The sequence below is a fragment of the Carettochelys insculpta genome, chromosome 14 (genome assembly GCF_033958435.1).
Source record: "Carettochelys insculpta isolate YL-2023 chromosome 14, ASM3395843v1, whole genome shotgun sequence".
In the NCBI taxonomy this organism is placed as follows: domain Eukaryota; kingdom Metazoa; phylum Chordata; order Testudines; family Carettochelyidae; genus Carettochelys; species Carettochelys insculpta.
Genome location: NC_134150.1, coordinates 31,812,463 through 31,820,016, shown reverse-complemented (window position 1 = coordinate 31,820,016; position 7,554 = coordinate 31,812,463). Strand labels below are relative to the sequence as shown.

General features: G+C 37.6%; 1 long non-coding RNA gene across 1 annotated transcript in view; it reads right to left on the bottom strand.

The window, feature by feature from the left end:
- Positions 1–2,687: 2,687 nt before the first annotated feature.
- Positions 2,688–7,554, bottom strand: part of LOC142020833 (uncharacterized) — a 167,027-nt gene continuing 162,160 nt past the window's right edge. Inside the window, exon 4 of the long non-coding RNA XR_012647513.1 lies at positions 2,688–2,782. This is a non-coding gene — a long non-coding RNA (uncharacterized LOC142020833). The remainder of the gene's footprint in view (positions 2,783–7,554) is intronic.

Sequence of the window (7,554 nt, the reverse complement as noted above, 5' to 3'; positions counted from 1 at the left end):
ATTCTGGGTGCACATAACAAAATTTATTCCGCCCAGTTGTGGAAAAAAACCTAGAGAGAACACTGGTACTGGTAGGTAATTTTTGATCCTTTTCTGAATGGAGGACCCTGTGTTTGCTCCAATGTTTGTCTGTTGAATATCCAATAATTTTTCAGATGCTTAAAATAAACTAAGAAATATATTTCAGAATATGCAGCGGCAGTTTTTCAGTAGTTGTTTCTTTGTTATTTCTACAAATAACACTTGGATATGTCTGAGGCCAGCAAGACTGCAATACAAAACGCAAACACTATTATGAGAAAAACACCATTGCTTCTTTTTGTCCAAAAGAGGCTTCTCATGCAGAACTCCATAAATGAGCATTATCTTCCTACGCTCACGAGAGGATTTCAGCAAGCCCAAGTGAGTGGAATTAGCACTGCATCATTGGTATGTTGATTTTCCAACTATTAATCTTCTTTTTATTTAGAACTGATATCCACTTCATCCTTTATCCGCTCAATCCTAAGGTACATTTTAAGCATGGAGAATACAGGGCTCCAGGAAGCACTGAAATGAAGCAGTGCTCAAGAAGATGGGCAAGCTCCTACAGACATTAGAAATTTGATTTATTAGAAATGGTTCAAACATTTTCTCCTAATTAATGTGAGCAAAGTGCCTAACATAACTAGAAGAATGTCTGTAGTCTGGGCTCCACTGAGACTAATACTCATCCTTCACACTTCGAAGGGCAAAGCTGGATAGAAGATAATCATGAGCACTGGGTTTAGCCTCTATTACAACACTGAAAAGAACAATGCAGCTTTAATGTATGAGTCATGGATGATGAACAACTTCTATACTTTTCAGCATAAATTGTAAATAAGTCTTTTCAAGTCACAGCTAGAAAATGTTCCCTTAGCTTAGCAATTGAAGTCATACAGAGAAGTTATATTAGTACTTTATACCTTCAAAGCAATTTACACATATAAACTAATCTTCACAATGGTCGTGAGTGAGGAGTATGATCATTCCCTTTTAACTGATGGATAAATGGAGACAGGCACAGACATTGTGACATGCCAAAGGTCAAAGTGTAAGTTATTGTCAGAGCCAGAACTGGAATGCAATTGGTCCTGGCTTTCAGTCCTGTGCACAGAAATAACAGTTTTGAGGAAGATCAGATTTTCAAAATAGTATGTGCAGTACTGAAACCTGCATATTTGTATTGTTATGATAGTTAAGTGCCAAGCACTTTGTACCAAATCAGTGCTGTGCTGTAGGAAAGACTGTTGATAATTCAGTAAAGATGGACAATTTCTTCCAAGTACATCAGTGTCAGTGTAGGACTAATTCACACAGAAGGGTGCTACCTACTAAAATACCTATGGCTCCTTCATAAATATGATCCCATCCCTTGGACTGTCCTACTATTGAAGACATATCCAGTTCCAGTGCTTTTATTTATTTTACTTATTTTATTTTATTTATTTTGCTGGTACTTGCTGGTACTGAGCACCGACACCTTGGCAGCCCCAACCATGGGATTGGCTGTGGGGGGAGGGGGAGCTAGTTGAGTACTGGCTCCTCCTTTTTTTTTTTAAACAAAAAAAGCACTGTCAGCACTGTCTAGGTCTAAAGATAAACCACTGCTCCTCTCTTTACCTTTCCATGCTTTTTGTAATACAATTTGAGTTTTGATGGAAAATCTGTTTCCCATCTCGAAATACAGACTCCAAAACTCTGCAAGGCTAACTCCTTACATCTATCACTGAAAAAAAATCTGGAGCAGACTAATACCTTATCCTATTCCACTTAGCCCCAATGGCTATTGTGTGCTGCCATATTTAAAGCTCTGTGCCTACCCATTTCCTTTTCACCTGGCTGAACCTACTGGAGGTGGGATTGGTCTGATGGGGTAGGTCTGTCCCATGAGGGCTCATCACCAAATAAATAGTTTGATTAGTCTTTAAAGTACTACATTTCTGCTGTTTTGTTTCATACCAACAAAGTAGATTTGTTTCCTTATTTCCAAATGTTAATAAACATGAGGATCCAATCCAAATCTTGAGGCTTTTCATCCTCAGAATCCTCCCTGGAACTGGCCTTATACAGTTCAAAAAGTATGCTAAGCATTTTAATTTTAGCATTCACTCCAAGTGCATGTCTGTCTGTCAACCTGCCACGGGTATGTGAAGAAAACACCTTGTCTGAAAGCAAAACAAGGAGAGTTTTGAATGTGTAAATAACCAGACTCTCTGATGTGCTGTGTGTCAAGATTGTAGATCTTTGAGGAAACTTGACACTCTTCTAGTTGTTACTTTAATGAAGAGAAATAAAAATTGCCTTTATAGGTCTTTACATCAAGAATAATAGTATTGACAGCACTTGTGTGAATATTAAAAGGTCTGGTTTTGATTTGACAGCTAGTGCAGTCTTGCTCTCAACATGATGTACCATCATAAGTAAGTCACACTGACAACGGTAGCATGAAATAATTTAACAAAGTCTACTGAATTATCTTTTAACTTTCCCACATACACAATATGAGTTTCTAACAAAATGCATTAAAACCAGTTTAAGCAAATACATTCATGTCACACTTTCCTTGACTCTCTGCCTTCTTAAAGGCAAATACTGAACAGTTCTTAACAGATTAATAATTGTAGGATGTTTGTGTATCATAATTAACAGTCCAGACTTACATTGTCAATACCAGTCCAAAATGTAACAAAAGATGATTTTCGGTGGCACCTCAACCTTGTTTACACGTCTGTATACACAACTTTGTGCATCCACGCACCTGTTTATACAAGGTTGATCAATTAATATTTATGAGCTGAAAAGGTCTGCATGCCGATGTTGCAGCGTACAAAACACTTTTAGACAGCTTGATTTCAACTGTGTGCATTCTAATAGCTATGCATGAAGCCACTGGACACACACCTTTCTGTGCTAATGTTAGTGCTTATCCAACTGTGGACTTAAGGAACATGCATACACGCTTGCAGATGGGGGAGGGGGATCTAAAATAGTGAGCCAACTATATAAGAAATGCACATCCAGACAGACTCTTCTTTGGGATTTGAGAAGAAGATTTTATAATACCTTGATATTTTGCCTGGAGACACATTTGCTCTATTCTTTTTCTTAATAGAAAATACCACACACTTAACACTATTGTATTCCAGAGAAGCTGGATGAACTATTCATAGCAAATAGTTTGTCTGACAAATGTATTCTCTTCTTCTGTTCATAAATCACTAGTGGACAGGTTTTGATTTTTTACAAATGTATTTGATATTCAAAATCATTTGGTAAATGATTTATGAGAAAGTATTTCAGCCTGAGGATTGTTCATGAACTAATGCTCAGAGCACTCAGCTTTTGCAATTCATGGCTAGTACTGCCTGATTGAATCTGAGTTCTATAGGACGTTTTCATGTGTAATCTCTGATTTTGGATCCTTTGATGTTTGCATGCCCTGGCTCTGATTTCCAGAGACGGCGAGCAAGTCCATCTCCCATGGACATTAAATGCTGTTTCTGTGAATGTTCAGCTCTTCAGAGAGTAAAGGAGCATGTATGTACATACACGCCTGTGTATATATATGTATGTATGTATGCAGATGACTGGGGCTGTTGGCATTATACAAACACTATTCGGAGTTAAAATGTGCTAACGTGATTGTTCTCCGGAAATGAATAGAGTGGCATGCAAATGCTGTCATAGTGAACTTGCAGTTTTTGTTCAATCATGTTCTCATGCCTCCTTGTCCCCACCATAACTTCCACTGATTAGTCTTGCTCAGAGTTAAGAGATGAGAGAGCTGTATATGGCTGCTCACCCCACACCTATTCAGTGAAGAAAAAAAAAAAAGAGAGAGAGAGAGGGATCTGAAGCCTGTGGAGCTCTCAATCTGCCCTAAATTCACTTACTTTATACACAGATTAGTGCTCTCAGCTAAAACGTGCAGATGAAGAGAAATGGTTTTATTTGGGTACCTCAGAAACTTCATACATCACGCTTTGGCACCTGTGAGCTACTAATGCTTGGAATCCTCTTGCTGCACTAAAGACTCTTGCAGCTTTATATGTAGCTATTGGAAGAAAGATGACAACATAAATTAAGTGGAAAAATAGGCAAAATAACAGTTGAACACTGACTTGTATCATTCTGTAATCATCTGTTTGAAAATATTCAAGGTCTAAAACTCTCCCTTTCAGGTTTACTACAGAAAAAAAGTATGTTTAGAATTTAAATTTCTGTTCTATGAGTAAAGATACTTTGAAGGGAACTATAAGTTGGCTACCAGTGAGCTGACCTTGTCCTTACAAAACTCTTCTTGTGCAAAGTAGTCATAGTTTTAATTAGTGTGGGATTTTTTTTGTAAAAAAAGAGGAGCCAGTACTCAACCAGCTCCCCCGCACTCCTCTGCGAGCCAATCTCCCGGCTGAGGCTGCTGAGGTGCTGGTACTCAGCACCAGCAAGTACTGGCACAAAAAAGCCCCACTGGTTTAATTCCAAGGAATTTATTTTCTCCTCTCTTCTTGTCACAAGGATCCATGAAATCCATTGATTAGCCAAACATCCTTACTTAAGTGTTCTAAACACAGGAAATTTGTAAGAGTTAATAGAAGGAATGATCAGATGTATAAATTTTATTTTTTATTGTCTTTTCTTATAGACAAAATTGATTCAGTTGTATAATTCAAAACTGTAATTTACAGCCTGGACACTCTGTTTTAAAGCTTCATTTTACTGACCTCCACCAGGACAGTAATCACTTTCATGGTGTGGCAGAGATAATTGTACGGAATTTTTATGCTATCTTCATGCTTTTGCATAAAGTTTTTATTTCTTCCTGTCCTTCCTTTGTGTAATGGGTATTATTTATGCCAGCCATACACTTTTCCTGTCATAGCATGATTCACAGAACCATAAAAGAAATGTAAAATTGATCAACAAGCAAGGGGGTAATTATAAACTGCTAAACTACATTTCCATTGACCTCTATTTTTACGACAGCCACATTTTGCCACACTGTGAAATTAGCTGAACTAATTTCTTTATTGCATGATATTTCTTTCCATTTTTTTAACTGCATCAGTGTGCCAGGACTTTCGTTTTCAGCCAAGTAATTAAATTTCTTCGACTTTTTTCTATCCACTATGATTTTCAGGAATGTAGTATTGTATGTATTCTTGCCACATTGCTTTTATGTGACAAAAGGCTGTGAGTATATTTCAACCGTGAATAAATGAAGTTATGAATGAGAGAACTTCATGCACTTTTGGCTTTGGTTCAAGTTTCACTTTTAGTAAAGCATTCCTGATAGTATTTTATGGTGCATCATAGAAACAAGATCATCACAAAAATAATTCAAATTCTGGCCTTAAAACCCATTCAGTTTACTAATTCTTGCCATTACAGTTGCTTTGCAGACTCCCAGGAGTTCTCAATTTTTACTTGATCTTCATCTGAAAGCCTACACCATATATATGTGTTTTCATTATTAGTGAATATAGAAAAAGATTTGATTTAATTTCTTAGAGTTAAGAAATTAAAACAATTTTATTTGATCATTAAACTAAAAATAGTTTGATGGTTACATTAAAAATAAAATAACCACATTTACTATGTTTTCTTTCTACTTTTGCAAAAAAGTGAGCTAAAGAGGCTACATAAGCAAATAAATAGCCAAAAGGGATTCTATTAAACAATTGTATGCTGAAAGCACACATGAAAAAGTGCATCAGTGTCAACACTTGGGAGAACATTTGCCCAGGACTGTCCCTAGTGGAGATCAGTGATACGTGAGGGGGTAGCATAATTTGAGAGTTCCTACCACACTGCAGATGAGGAGAGGCAGAGAAGAAGAAAAGAGTCTCATGAACTCTCCTGTGTCCCTGAAACAGCTTCCATCACCTGCCCCTTCTGTGATAAGATCTGTGGCTCAAGAATCAGGATGATTGGCCATCAGTGGACTCACAAGCAGGAGGGTGACATGAAGACATCCTACTCATTATCAAGTGACCACCAAGAGATACAAAAATCAATAAAATTTTTTATATTCAATGCCACAAATGAGATCGAGGAAAGCATAAGGCTGTTGCAAAAATGTTCTTTTCCTTCAAAAATGAGTTTGCTTCATTATTTATAGTGATATGAGTGATCTATCCATAAAGTCATGATGAAGACTGAGTTGGAACCATATTTTCCATTTATTAGGAAATTGCACAATTTTGAAATTTTCTATTCTGAAACAGAGTGTTTTAAAAAATTAAAATTCCCAGTGATAAAAAATCTGTATGTGTGTGTGTGCTGGTATCAAAGTAAATGTTTTGTTAAAAGATTTTTTTCAATCATAGTGAAAAGTTTCATTCTCAGTTCAATTTGTTTTCTATATATTATGTAATATTACATTTTAAAGGAATGAAATGAAAAATTTCAAAATGGACAATTAGAATGTCTTTTCATCAAAAGGTCAAAACAACTTGTTTCAACCTTATTGAAATGCTTCATTTCTTTTTTTTCTCCAGAATAAAAATTTCCAAAATCTGAGTTTCTGACAAATTGGCATTTTTAAGTGGGGTAAAAAAGGTTTTGTGTGACTATTTCCAGACATTTGTAACGATGACAAATATCCACATTCTATTATATAAACTTACTGGCAGCACAGACTGCCTTCACATGTTATCAGACATGACTACCTCAATGTGCAAGGAAGTTTCAGCCTACTTAGATCACCTCAGAACTCGAGAGCTAGAGAAAACTCTTTGGATCAAGGAGATAGAAATTCTGCACCAGGCAGCTAATAAAGTACACTCCTGAGATTGATGACCCATTCAAGCAACCAGGAATTTTTCAAGCACTGAAAGTATAGGCCACCCCATCTGACTCAGACACATGCCCCTTGTGAGTAGTGAAAGACAGTAAGAAGATCTTGATCCCTCTGGTAACATCCGTTCTCAAGATCTTTCCTTGAAAGGACAGTGCACAGTCCATGTAAAATATGCAATAGTTCATTTGGGTGATCAAAATGCCACCTATTGGCATAACCTCCTTAATTACAACCCAGTGTCTAAAGTTTCATTTGTGGTCAGCATCTCATACACCTGCAGAGCCCTGTAAAGCTTGATTCTATCTCCCATCCCACTGAACATGTACATTAACACCCTATATCAAAAAACTTTGGCTCACGGCCCATGAGGGTAATCTGCTGGTGGGTCTCAAAACAATTTGTTTATGTTGCACGTCCCCAGGTACAGCTCCCTGCAGCACCCAAAGGCTGTGATTCCCCATTCTCAATCAATGGGAGCTGTGCAAAGTAGTGCATGCTGCAGGGACAAGCTGGCCACTGCTTTCTGTAGCTTTCATTGGCTGGGAACTGTGAACCATATGCAGTACCCAGAGGCACTGAGACCTCATCTGGGGTAAGTGAAGTCTCTGCTCTACAGCCTCAGCTGAGAGCCAGCTGGCCTTTAGCTCATGTGGTAGAGTGCAGGGCTTTAGCCTCTATGCTCCCAGGTTCTATCCCTACAGCTGGCAGCCCAGGTCTGTTGGCATTATGCA